This window comes from Humulus lupulus, chromosome 3, assembly GCF_963169125.1.
Source record: "Humulus lupulus chromosome 3, drHumLupu1.1, whole genome shotgun sequence".
NCBI lineage: Eukaryota > Viridiplantae > Streptophyta > Magnoliopsida > Rosales > Cannabaceae > Humulus > Humulus lupulus.
Window position 1 is genome coordinate 224,750,409 of NC_084795.1, and position 14,269 is coordinate 224,764,677.

Consider the following 14,269-nt stretch of genomic DNA (forward strand, 5'->3'; position numbering starts at 1 on the left):
CTTTACGGTGTATGGAGGCAGGATCCAAACTTCGATTTCTCCTCCTTTGGCGAGCACGTCGTTGCCCGGGCGGCTGGATGGAACGCCCGTAGCAGGAGGCCTTGAGATCATCACTTTGTAATTTTTTCCAGTTAGCCCACTGTGAATGTATGCTCGTTCGAGCCTTATTGTGCTTGTAATAATATTTTTTTAAATCTTTCCATGTTACCAAGACTCTCTTTTAATATATACATATGCAGTTATTCATCTCTTATTCCTCTGTGTTTGAGGTCTTTTTGAGCCCGTATGACGGGGTTCGGTAGGTTCCCCTCTTTTATTTATCAGGCTAGAGGTCCTTTGGAGCCCATGTGAATGGGTTCAATGGGTCCTTTTTTGGTGCCTCTTGATTGTTCTTATAAGGATATATTGACCCCCTGGGTTGTAGCTATCCTTTTATATATTTTTGCGCGCGCTTATTATTTCTTGCGAGAAGCGTCCTTTTCGTCATTATTCATAGTACTATTTTTTCAAGGGTCTATTTTAGGACCCTTTTTGGCTAGATGGCTTGGTGGCCGCTCTTGGCTTATTGGTGGGTGCTCTTTCTGGGGCTTCTCTCTTTGAGAGAGTATCTGCCTTTATTTGGAAGCTTGTTGTTGGTGTTGTTTTTTTAAGACCTTTTGGCCTCCTTGATGTTTGTAAGGGTAGCTAATCCTTGTGAACTTCAGGAGATGCCTTGCAAGGTCTCCTCCCTATTTGTTAGGGTTCACCATGCATTTTTTTTTGAATAATTTGTTTAAGGCCCTGATACAAGGGGTCCTTTTGGGTTTCTACTGATAGAGGGTCCTTTTTAGGATCCTCCTGATACTAGGAGTCCTTTTAAGGATCCTCCTTTTTAGGAGCCCTTTTTAGGATCCTCCTGATAGAGGGTCCTTTTTAGGATCCTCCGTTTTAGGATACGAGGAGTCCCTTTAAGGAACTCGTTTAAGGCCCTAATATAAGGGGTCCTTTTGGGTTCCTCCTTTTTAGGATCCTCTTGCTTGCCATATGCTTTGACTCTTGTCCTACACCCCCAAGTGCCTGGTGAAATCTATTTCAGCATGCACTTTGGTGGGTGCTATAGTGAAGAAGAATGACACGTGAAGTTGCGAACAGTTTCATTCATAGCATGCAGGTTACAATGACATATATGAAAGAGTTACATCTAATTAGGAGGTTACCCAGGTAGCCTCTTTAATTCTTACTTACTAAGTGAACATAATAGGGAACAAACTAAACGTGGGTCTTTTTAGCCTTCGGAAACGAAGTCTCACTGGTAGTATTTCTTCAGGCGTTCCGCATTCCATGCTTTAGGTTCTTCCTCGATTCGCGGGTCCTTTTTGTGTGGGTTCACGCCTTCATGTCCAACCATTTCCATAGGCACCAAAGGTTTTGCGACCATGCGGAGGGATGTGTTATAACATTCCCTCGCTTCCTTCTGTTCTCCTTTCATGCTTGCTATTCCCCCGGGAGTTGGGAATATCATAGCCAAGTGGTACATAGAAGTTATCGCCTTCAATTCTCTCAAGGAGGGTCTCCCTAATACCGCATTGAAGGCTGAGGCGCAATCCACCATGATGAAGTTTTCATGATGGTGGTTTTCCTGGGTTGTTCCCCCATGGTGAGTGCTAATTCAATTGCACCTAGGGGCTGTATCGAATCCCTTGTGAACCCGTAAAGGGAGGTATTGCAGGGATTCAGGTGTCGGATGCTCAGTCCCATCTTCTCTAAAGCGGGGTAGGACCCGATGCATTCTCTTGTTCGCAATTTGGACAGTTAGCACCAGGGGGTCATTATGAGGGAAATGTACCCCCTGCGCGTCTTCTTCGGTGAAGGTTATCGAGTCATTCTCTCCCTTGAAACTCTTCAGGGGGCATTGCTCCAAACTTAAGACGCACGGTGGTGGACTTTGTCTGGTCTCCTTCGCATATTTGTCTCGTCCCTTCCTTGAATCACCCCCGAATCCTAGTCCTCCAAAGATGGTTCTGACCTCTCCTTGTATTTCTGGGGCCACCTCTTGTGCCCGCAGCGGGGACACTCCTTCTTCTGTCCTCTGGTTCTCCTTGCGCACATATCTACCCAAATGTCCCTTGCGGATGAGCTCCTCAATTTCCACCTTCAAATGGTTGCATTCTGAGGTAGTGTGGCCGATATCTTTGTGATATTGGCAATACTTGCTGGGGTCTCTTTTAGACCGGTCTTTTTTCATTGGCAGGGGCCTATTGAAAGGGACCTGGTTTTCTTTCGTAACGAAAATATGCTCTCTCGCATGGGTGAGGTCAGTATAAAAGGTGTAGGGGCCCTGCATGCGCTCATCAGAGCGTGGATGCCTCCGGGGTCGATCATCTCTCGTTCCCTCATAGACCCCCTTCTACTTTGTACTGGTTTGGCTTTCTCAGATTGAAGGTTTTGGTGGCGACTGGCCTTTTTCGGCTTTGAGGCTTTCGTGACCATCCTCCACATGAATATATTTTTGTGCTCGCTCATAGAAATCATCCAATTATGTGACCTCCCTCTTTAGCATGTTATCCCATAACTTGCTTCCCGGGCGCACTCTAGCTGATAGCCATTTTTAGGTCTCTGCGGGTCAAGCTCCCTACTTTAGATGCCTCCATATTGAACATGTGAACGTAGCTCTTCAGACTCTCATTTTCTCCTTGCTTCACATTGGCGAGGCTGGTGCCTGGCATCGTGTAGTCACACGGCGTGGTGCTGCTGGATGAATTCATTAGAGAACTGTTGCCAAGATCTGATGGACCCCGGTCTAAGTCTTTTGAACCATTTGTACACAAGTCCTTTTAATGTGACAGGGAAGCAATGACATCTGGCTCCGCTACTAATTCCCCTCAGCTTCATCAGGTCATTAAATGCATCGAGATGGTATTTTGGATCTATGCTTCCTTCGTAAGGAGTCATATGGGGCTCCTTGAAGTTAACCGGAAGCCGGATGGCCTGGATCTCCTTGATGAAGGGTGACTCATGGTCGAACTCATCCTCAAAGGCTTGACCTCCAGAGGCTGTGATGATTTTTCTCCGTAGGCTTCTCATTTCTGTGTCCAGGTCTTGCCTCCTCTTGTTCAAGGAGTTTCTCAGCGTGGATGGGTTAGGATCCCCCTTTCCTTCGCCTGCCCGGGGCGCTACAGGGGGTGTGGTCCTTTTAACCGCCCTCTTTTTGTTGAGTTCTTCTTGTAGATCTGAGGTGACCTCGACATCATTATGAGGGGCAGCATTGGTCTTCGGCCCTGGCCCCTGGGGCTACTTCGGTGGTCCGGGGCGTTCATGCTGCTTCGTCCGGGGGGTGTTACTAGTGGAGAGTTGGGTCCGTCCATCGTCTACTGGGAAGGTTGTTTCTACCCCCTCCTGGCCTCTCTCTTTCCGCTTAGGGAGTGTCACGTGTGATCTCCCTTGCAACAGGCCATTTAGCACCTCTTGCATGTTCTCCACGGTGGTTTCTAACCTCTGATTCTTGCGGTGAAGTTCACGTATCTCATATTCGTATAATTGAGACTTATAACTCGAGCTCACGGAGTGGACCCGAGGGTGCTTGTCAGCCCAGCGCTTCGATGGGCCTAGATCCTGCCAACCGACCTGCAGCGGCCTTGCGCGGCACTCTCAATCGTTTTGAACGTCGCGACATTTTTTCTTATCGGAATCGACAGAAGAACAGTTCCTTGCAATCTATCCTTCCCACAGACGGCGCCAAACTGTTGACGGTGAGAACTCGTCAACCAAGTTAAGTTAGAAAAATAGAAATGTAGAGATTATCAAAAGAAAAACTTCAAAGATCTAATTGGAAACTCAAAGAACACTTGCAGAAGGACAAAGGTGAACTGAATTTGTATTTCTTAAGGTGTAGTGCTACAGTGTTTTTTCCAACCCCCCTCCAAGTGGAAGTGGGATTGCTTTTATAGTGGGCTCTAATGGCCCCTGATACATGATGGTCTAGGGGACCAGAAGGTACATGAGTACACTAGCAGGAGACTGGTTTCAGGGGTAGTGGTGTCGACTCCAGTACATGGTCAGAATCTGTGGGGATGTCTCCACTACTTACTGAGTATGAGTGTCAGATGTTATCTAGTGTGGACCGTAGCAAGTACTTCACTTGTACGGCCACTACTTGTTTGACAGGGGCTCGGCGTCCGTACTCCTTCTAACGTGGTGTGAATCACTACGAGGCACCTCCAATGTACCCTTATTGGTGTATTGGAGAGATCCATTATTTTACCTCTTGTTGTACTTACGGTCAGAGTGGTGTCCAGTAGGGGGCGTTAATCTTAAGGGGCGAGATAAAACCCCTCTTGTGAGGCCAATTTTAGGGAGGTGACTCCTAGAGGTGCGGATGAGGCCTGGCAGGGTTGAGTGCACCAAGAGGAGGCATGATACAAGCCTCCGCGAGACACCTCCAACGAGGCGTGGTTGTTGGACACGAGGCCCTCGCGAGACGCCCCTCGCAAGGCGAAGCATCTACATGGAAAACCCTTCGCGAGATGCCACCAACGAGGCATGGTGGTTGGGCACGAGGCCCTCACGAGGCAAAGCATCTACATGGCACGACCTTCGTGAGACGCCTCCAACGAGGCATGGTGGTTGGGCACGAGGCCCACGCGAGGCGAAGCATCCAGGTGGCACGCCCTTCGCGAGACGTTAGGGGCAAGATGCTGGGGGCGAGGGGCTGGGCGCGAGACGCTGGGCGCGCGAGGCACTGACCTCCGCGAGGCCCTTCGGCCACCTGGGCAAGCACGGGGTACGCGAGGCCCCTCAGCCACCTGGGCACGCGTGAGGCGCTGGTCTCCGCGAGGCCCCTCGGCCGTCGGGGCGTGAGACACTCCTTCCCATGCAGCGTGAGATGATGGTCCTGGCGAGGTGCATGGATGCAAGGCACACTAAGATTAGCCTCATGTACCTTTTCGCGGGATGATTGTGGCCCGAGGGCCTCACGACACAGGCATTCATGGGACCTTAGCATGTGCCTTGGACCTTTTACAGGCATGAAATTTTGAGCATTCACAGTAGCTAATCCTCGTGAACTCAAGTGGTGCCTTGCAAGGTCTTCTTCTTTATCTGTCAAGGGGTTTTTTATATATATAAGGGTCTCGTTTTGTACCCTTTTTTGGCCGTATACTCTGCCCCCCAAGTGGGTGGCGAGATTTATCTTGTCTGGCACTTTGATCATTTTGCTCACTCATTTTGATAATTATTGAAAATGGGAGTCACATAGTGTGATCATTTTGCTCAAACGAGAGTTCTTACTACATATTCATTTGATGCCATAACATATTCACTAGAAATGAGTGAAGTACACGGTTACCTATGGTGACTTTGTTCTTACTACATATTAAGGGGTCTAAGTTAGCCCTCTACCTCATGGCTATTACACTTAAACTTGCATATTTAGATAGAACAATAATATTCTTGCCTCAGATATGGAGGTCTTACTGAGAATATTTTTTTTAGATGTTCTGCGTTCCACGCTCTAGGTACCATAGTATCATCCAAACGTGCCAGCTTGTAGGTGTTAGGAAGCACTACCTGTGCAACTTGATAGGGCCCTTCCCAATTTTCCCCTAATACACTCACGCTCAGGTCTCGAGTGTTGGGCATGACTTTCCTTAACATAAGGTCTCTGACCCTAAACGCCCTCTCTCACACCCTTGAATTATAGTATCTTGCGGCTCATTGTTGGTACGTTGGCAACTTCAGTTGTGCCCTTTCTCTTCTCGCTTCAAACAGGTCCAAATTTTCGGCAAATGCTGCGCGGTTTGCCTAGTCATCATATGCTTGTATGCGAAAGGAGCTGATTTTTATTTCTATTGGAAGAATAGCCTTGCACCCATAGGCTAAGGCAAAAGGTCTTTCTCCAGTAGTGGAACGAGGCATGGTCCTGTAGGCCCACAGCACATTGGGTAGTTCCTCGACCCAGGCCCCTTTCAACTTTTCCAACTTTGTTTTCAGGTTCCTCTTTAGGATCTTGTTGATGGCCTCCACCTTTCCATTGGCTTGCAGGTGCACTACAGCGGAGAAACTCCTCTTGATTCCCTTTTCTCTACAATATTCTTTGAATACCCCTCCTTCGAACTGTGTCCCATTGTCAGATATTATCTTGTAGGGTACTCCAAACCTGTAGACGATAAATTTGTTGACAATGCGGTGATTTGCTTAACCGTTATGTTATCTAGAGGCTCTGCTTCCACCCATTTAGTAAAATAATCAATTGCTACAACTGCGTACTTTGCTCCTCCTCTTCCTGCTGGTAGCGCTCCAATCAAGTCAATCCCCCACACAGCGAAGAGCCATGGACTGGTAATGCTCATCAACTCATTTGATGACTGTCTGGGGTAATTTTCATGTCGTTGGCACTTGTCACATCTTCTCGTGAAATCACCTGCATCCTTCTCCATGGTAGGCCAATAATATCCCTACCACATGGCCTTTTTAGTCATGGATTGCCCCCCAGCATGATTTCCACACTCCCCTTTGTGTGTCTCTTGCAGGACCTTTAAAGCCTCCTCCTTGTCTATACACCGTAAGAGCGGGGTGGAGAAGCCTCTCTTAAACAAAACTCCATTTACTAGGGTGTATTGGGCGGCCTTGTAAACCAGCTTGCGGGTATCTTTTTTGTCCAAAGGCAACGTTCCATCACTTAAGTACCTCAAGATTGGTGCAAACCATGACTCCTCAGGGCAATTTACCATGTGGACCTCATCTTCTGCTATGCTTGGTATGGAGAGTTATTCGACAAGGATGGACTCAAGCGTGTCTTCATCTCGGGTAGAGGCGAGTTTTGCGAGAGCATCGACATTTGTGTTTTGCTCCCTTGGGATCTGTTCTATGGTATATTTTCCGAACTGACCCAAATACCCCTTCACTTTGGCGAGATATGCAGTCATTTTTGGACCTCTAGCTTCATATTCGCCCTTCACCTGAAATACTACTAGCTGTAAGTCACTAAATACATGCAAATGTGTTACTGCCAACTCCTTGGCAAGTCACAGGCCAGGCAGTAGTGCCTCGTATTCTGCTTTGTTGTTGGAAGCTTCAAATCTGAATCTTAATGCACAATACATCTTATGTCCCTCAGGTCCTGTCATTACTATACCAACGTCGGCTCCTCCTTCGTTAGACGCCCCGTCCACATGGAGGCTCCATTCTTCAGGCTACTTTTATGGTTCACTCATTGGTTCGTTATCTTCTATTTCTCCCTCCTCATGGGGTAGTTTTCCAAGGTGTTCCTTGAGCTTAGCGAAGGCTTCCTAAAAATATTCATCCCAAGCGAACTTTTTCCTGCATTTTAGGATGTTGAAGAAAGGGAGGCATTTGTCACTGGATCTAAAGATGAACCTATTGAGGGCTGCTACTCTACCGGTTAAGCACTGCACCTCCTTTATGATTCGTGCTGGGCTCATTTCCAACAATGCCTTGATTTTGTCAGGATTGGCCTCAATACCTTGGGAATTTACCATAAAACCCAGGAACTTCCCAGATGAAACTCCAAATGTGCACTTGAGCGAGTTTAGCTTCATTTTGAATTTTTGGAGGGTGTTGAACATCTCACTGAGGTTGTTTGTTAGCTCTTCTACTGTAACGACCCAAATTTGCTAATAAGGCTTAAGGGCCTTGATTAGTGTGCCTGGAGGGCATAATGGGATTTTGTGTGTGACTTTAATGAGTTAAATGCATGATTATGATTTAATGCATGTTATATGACTATTTGACTATTTGAGATGCATGACTATGTGTATTAGTATGCATGTAGACCTGATTGTCTTAGAAAGAGCATAATTGTAATTTGGCCATTTTGGGCATGACTGTGTTGATATATGTGATCTGTGACTCGAGACGATCGTAGAATGAGCGGGTTAGCAGAAAAGTCAAAGCTGGAATTTATATCCAGCTTAGTTTAAGCCTGGGGAGTTTAAATGAGAATTTGGAAAATATATTTAGGTTAATCTTGATGATGAGGGATATATATTTGGTTATTAATCAGGTATTGGGTAGCAAGCGGGAAATTATCAGAGACACTCGAGGAATTAGTGGGAATTGGGTAAAATGACTAACATGGCCCTACATGGACAAAAAGGTTTAGAATTAACAGGGAGGGAATTTTGGTCTCTAGGATTTTTAGAGATAAGTTAAATGAAGATTTATACTTAGTGGAATTGGTAGAAAAAGAGTTATAAGGCTGTAGAAAAGAAAGGAAAAGGAAGAAAAAGAAAAGAGAGAAAAAACAGTGTGGGTTTTCTTCAAAGGTGCGGTTTGTGGTTCTCCCACCATATCCCTTCATTTTTTCTTGGATTTAAGCTCAGTGGAGAGCTAGGGTAGGCTGAGCATCAAGGATCCTAAGCTAGACTTGAAGATTGGCAAGGGATTAGCATGAACACATCAGAAATTTGAGGTAAGTTTTTAGAAATTTCAGTTTTAGGGTTTGACTGGTTTGAGCTGTGTATTTAAGCTAAATAGATGGGGATTTTTGGGGAAATCAGGCCAAGGTTGAGAAGGAGCAAGCTAAGGAGGTCTAGGGTTCAACTCAAGGTCAAATTTCCATCCACGGTATGATTTCTAAGTCCTTAACTTTGATGTTTGACTGAATTTCTGGGTTTAGGGTTCATTATGGTAGATCTTGAGTTTTGGGTTGCTTGAGCTTGGGTTATCAGTTCTTGGGATGCTTGGGATGAGTGTGAGGTGTTGATAAGTTTGTTTTTGGGTTTGGGAAAGACTTGGACAAGTTTGGGGTTGAAATGGTTGAAAGAAATCACAGAAAATGATTTTGGGTGTTGCCTGTCTGCAACTAGCGCTACAGCGCTAGTCTTTGGGCGCAGTAGCGCTAGGCCCTATTTCTGGGGATGTGTGGTTCAACTTGTAGTGCTATAGCACGCTCTTAAGAGCACTGTAGCGCTGCACTGTTCACAGAAAGGGGTTTTTGGGCTTTTGTTGAGGGATTTTGACCTAGGGTTCGGGGCTCGATTCCACCACCTTGTTTTGTGGATCTAGGACTTCCCGGGGGCTCGGGATTGGTCCCGAGGCTAGGTTTTGGACTTGAGGTTTGGTAATGACTTTGACTTATGGATTTTGTTTAGGTAAGCACTAGGGCTCGACTAGGATCGTGCTCGAGGAGTCAGGTGATCAAAGCTATCGAATTGAAAGGTAAGAAAACCGTAGTACCCGAGAACAGGGCATGGGCCCACAGTGTTATTGCAGGGCATGGCCCTAGATTGTATTACGTGCGAATGTATAACCTTAAATGAATTATTATATGTTTGAATGATTATTTAGAAATGTACTATATATGTGATTATAATGAAATGAACGGCTAAGGCAGAGAGCGGCGAAGGCCAAGAATGGCCTTGGGGCCGGAGGTAACACTTAGCACATGGAGTGCTTATAGCCAGGGTGGGACCCAATGGATACATGAGTTATCCTTACGGTAAGGATCGAGACCCCAGGCTTTGGTAAGGCCTCTGGGGCGGCATGGCCATGCTTGTTCAGTCTGATGGTTTTCCTATTTATCAGTGGATTATATGTCAGCTATATTCTATGCATATGTTATATACTGTTGAGTTTTCTTGCTGGGCTTCGGCTCACGGGTGCTCTGTGTGGCAGGTAAAAGCAAAGAGTCAGTCAACCGGCCATGAGTATGGAGAGCGTGGGGGCGGTGCGTACATGTTCGGCCTGCCCGACTGCTTTGGTTGGGGGCGTTTTGAATATGGCTGTATCAACCTATTCTTTTGATAGTTAACCAAGTGTAAATCTATTTTTGAGTTGTAATTATTTTGTAAACCTTATCTTTGGGATCCCGGATGTTTGATACTTAATGTTTTCAATGAAACTAAACATTTTCAAAGAGTACAGCCTTAAACTCTGGTTTAGTCACACTTTTGGTTTTAGAAACCTCGCAAGCCAGTTAGTTGCACAATTTCCATTTTAAACTCACTTAGTAACGACTCTAAGGTAGTAGGGCGTTACAACTTGGTATCAGAGCGAGCCAAGGTTTATTGGTTCTGGAGATTGACCGAACATGTACGCACGCTGCCATTGAAAAGCTCAAATCAGGGTTGATTGGTATGGTTGATTAATATTTCTGAATATGTGTTTGAATGCCTTGTGTGCCTGCTTAGGTTATTATGAGCATGATGAGTAAAATAACATATGCATGATGCCAGGACAAGGCCCGTTGTGTGCTGTATGATATCTATATGTTATTTGGATTGTTGATCTTGGTTGTTGTTGAGATTGAGAGGTGGAATTGGATCTTGTTATCATGCCTGATGAGCAGTGTCACTGATTGCAGGCATTTAGTTGTAATGCCTCCGCAATCATCGAGACTCCGCGGAATTAGGGCCGAGGATGACAATCAGGGTCAGGACCCTCCACCTGCTCCTCAAAACTTGCAGTAGATATTAGCCGAAATGGAGGCTAGATTGAAGAAAACAGAGGAAGAACTTAGTCAGTTAAGGCAACAGTCTCCTCCACCAGTCACCGGGTTACCACTACAGCCGAGTGTAGCACCAGCCCCGGTTCAGCCTGTGGTTGAGAACAGGTTGGAACCTCTGTATGAAAGATTCAGAAAACAGCAACCTCCTACCTTTGAGGGTGGAACAAACCCACTGCGGGCTGAGCAGTGGATGAATATGATTTTTGTAATCTTGGATTTCATGAGGGTTGAAGGAAAGGAAAGGGTTGATTGTGCCAGCTATATGCTTAGAGATGATGCACAAATATGGTGGGATGTAGTAAGGTAGCGAAGGGATACTGCAACTATGACTTGGGATGAATTCAAGAGCATTTTTAATGAGAAATACTACAGTGTAGCAGTTCGAGCGGCGAAGGCTGATGAATTTATCAACCTGACTCAGAGCAGGATATCAGTCACCGAGTACGCCCTGAGATTTGACAGATTGGCGAAGTTTGCGCCAGAGCTAGTGCCGACTGATGCGGCCAGGAGAGATAGGTTTATACGGGGATTGAATGTGATGATCACCCGTGATCTGAGTATTACATTGGCTCCAGAGACTACTTATGCGCAAGTGGTGGATAAGGCCCTTACTGCTAAGAGGACTGAGGATCAGATCTGGAAGGATAGCGCTGCTAGGCGCGATACCAGGAGGACAGTGCCTCCTTCTTCTAGGCCTAGTCGGGGCAGCAGCCCCAGTGAGAAGAAAAGAAGAGTACTGGATTCATTTGTTCCTTATGGTTCTGATAGGAGGGTTCGCGGTTCTGTTGGTGGCTGTCAGGGCGGAAATGACAACTGGAGGAGCTTTGCGATGTGTCCTCAATGCAGGCGACGGCATCAGGGCGAGTGCCGGACCAGGGCATGCTTTGTTTGTGGGAGCACCAATCACTTGAAGAAAGACTGCCCACAAGCTAAGAAAGAGGAGCCAAAGCAGGGAGACAGCCTCGCTCCTGCTAGGGTTTTCACTTTGACTCAGACTGAGGCGGAGGCCAATCCCTCAGTTGTGACAGGTCAGATTTTTAGCGCCGGTTCTTTGTATACTGCATTGATTGATTTGGGTGCTACTCAGTCATTTGTATCTGCTAGGGTGATTGATCAGCTTTGTAGACCTAGTATTTTGTATGCTAGGGGTTTTCAGACTTTATTGCCAACAGGAGAACTGGTGGTCTCTAGGAGGTGGGTTAGAGCCTTACCAGTAGTAATAGACGGTAGGGAATTGTTTGTTGACCTGGTTGAACTAGATATGGACGATTTTGATATAATACTATGAATGGATTGGTTAACGCGGTATGGAGCAACAATTGACTGTAAGCGACGAATGGTGACCTTTGAACCAGAAGGCGAGGTACCCATTGTGTTTGTGGGAACGGTGAATGGACCATGGGTGCCTATGATCTCAGCACTAAAGGCTAGAGACCTGATGCAGGAGGGTTGCATAGGATTCCTATCGAGTATTGTAGATTCCTCCAAGGTGGCGGCAGAGGGACCGAATGAAACCAGAGTGGTCTGTGAGTTTCCAGACTTGTTTCCAGCAGATCTGTCAGGATTGCCGCCACAGCAGGAGTTGAGTTCATCATAGAGTTGGTTCCGGGAGCTGAGCCAGTGTCCAAGGAACCTTACAGAATGGCTCCGACAGAATTAAAGGAATTGAAGATTGAGTTGCCGGAACTACTGGATTTGGGGTTTGTCAGACCGAGTTTCTCGCCATGGGGTGCTCCAGTATTATTTGTTAAGAAAAAGGATGGATCGCTCAGGATGTGCATTGCCTACAGGGAGTTGAATAAGTTGACCATCAAGAAAAAATATCCATTGCCTAGGATTAACGATTTATTTGATCAGCTTCAAGGGAGTGCAGTGTTTTCAAAGATTGATCTCCGATCAGGCTACTATCAGTTGAGGATCAAAGAAGAGGACGTACCAAAGACTGCTTTTCGGACACGGTATGGGCATTATGAATTTCTGGTTATGTCCTTTGGATTATTAACCAATGCCCCAGCAACATTTATGGATTTGATGAACAGAATTTTCAAAGATTATCTGGATAAGTTCGTGATTGTATTTATTGATGATATCCTTGTGTACTCCCAGTCAGAGACAGAGCATGAGCATCATCTGCGCCTGGTGTTTCAGCAGCTGAGAGAGCATAAGCTATATGCTAAGTTTAGAAAATGCGAGTTCTGGTTATCGCAAGTTTCATTTCTGGGCCATATTATCAGTAAGGATGGGTTACTGGTCGACCCAAGCAAGACGGAAGCAGTAAGAGATTGGCCTAGACCAAGCAGTGTTCCTGAAGTTAGATGTTTCCTTGGACTAGCAGGTTACTACCGGCGGTTTGTAGAGGGGTTCTCCAGAATTGCTACTCAATTGAAAGAATTGACAAGAAAGAAGACCAAGTATGTGTGGACAGATCGATGTGAGAACAACTTTAAAGAGTTGAAGCGGCGGTTGACTACTGCACCAGTGCCGAGCTTGCCAATAGATGATGAGAAGTTTGTGGTCTACTGTGACGCTTCTAGACAGGGTCTGGGATGCGTGTTGATGTAGGCTGGGAAAGTGATAGCATATGCATCAAGGCAATTAAAGGAGTACGAGCAGAGATATCCCACGCATGACCTGGAGTTAGCTGCAGTGGTATTCGCACTTAAGGTTTGGAGACACTATATGTATGGTGAGAGATGTGAGATATACACTGATCACAAAAGTTTAAAGTATTTCTTTACCCAGAAGGACTTGAATATGCGCCAGAGGCGGTGGCTGGAGTTGGTAAAGGATTACGATTGCGATATCCTATACCATCCTGGGAAGGCTAATGTAGTGGCTGATGCATTGAGCCGGAGGGGCCCAGGACAACTATATAGTTCGAGGCAGATATCTGACAGACTAGCTGGAGAGATGACCAGAGCAGGTATAGAGTTAGTGGTTGGTAGGTTAGCCAACATTACTCTTCAGTCAACTCTCCTCGAGAGGATTAAGGAAGCACAAGGAATGGATCCCCAGTTAGTTGAACGTAGAGAGAATGTCCTAACTAGAGCAACTAAGGACTTCTCTATTTATGAGATGGGTTTATTGAAGTACAAAGGACGGATTTGTGTTCCGATTGATCCAAACATTCGGCGAGAGATTCTGGACGAGTCTCATACCACTCCCTACTCCTTGCACCCAGGTTCTACGAAGATGTACCATGACTTGAAAGTTTTGTATTGGTGGTCAGGCATGAAGAGGGACGTGGTGGACTATGTGGCTAGATGCTTAACCTGTCAGCGGATTAAGGCTGAACATCAGAGGCCAGCAGGATTATTACAGCCTCTAGGGATTCCCGAGTGGAAATGGGAAGATATTTCCATGGACTTTGTGGTTGGGTTGCCAAAGACCGTGGGTCAGCATGACTCGGTGTGGGTGATTGTGGACAGGTATACTAAGTCCGCCCACTTCTTGCCTGTGAGGACAACTTATACTGTAGAGCAGTATGCAGAGCTTTATGTGAAGGAGATTGTTCGACTTCATGGGGCTCCAAGGTCGATAGTATCCGAAAGAGACCCCACTTTCACTTCCAAGTTTTGGAAGAGCCTACAGAAGGCAATGGGCACACAGCTTCGGTTTAGTACTGCTTATCATCCTCAGACGAATGGATAGTCTGAGAGGACAATCCAGATACTGGAGGACATGTTACGAGCTTGTGTGTTGGATTTTGGGGGATCTTGGAGTAGGTATCTCCCTCTAATTGAGTTCTCGTACAATAATAGTTATCAGGCGACTACCGGAGTGGCTCCATATAGGATGTTGTATGGAGGAAAGTGCAGATCACCG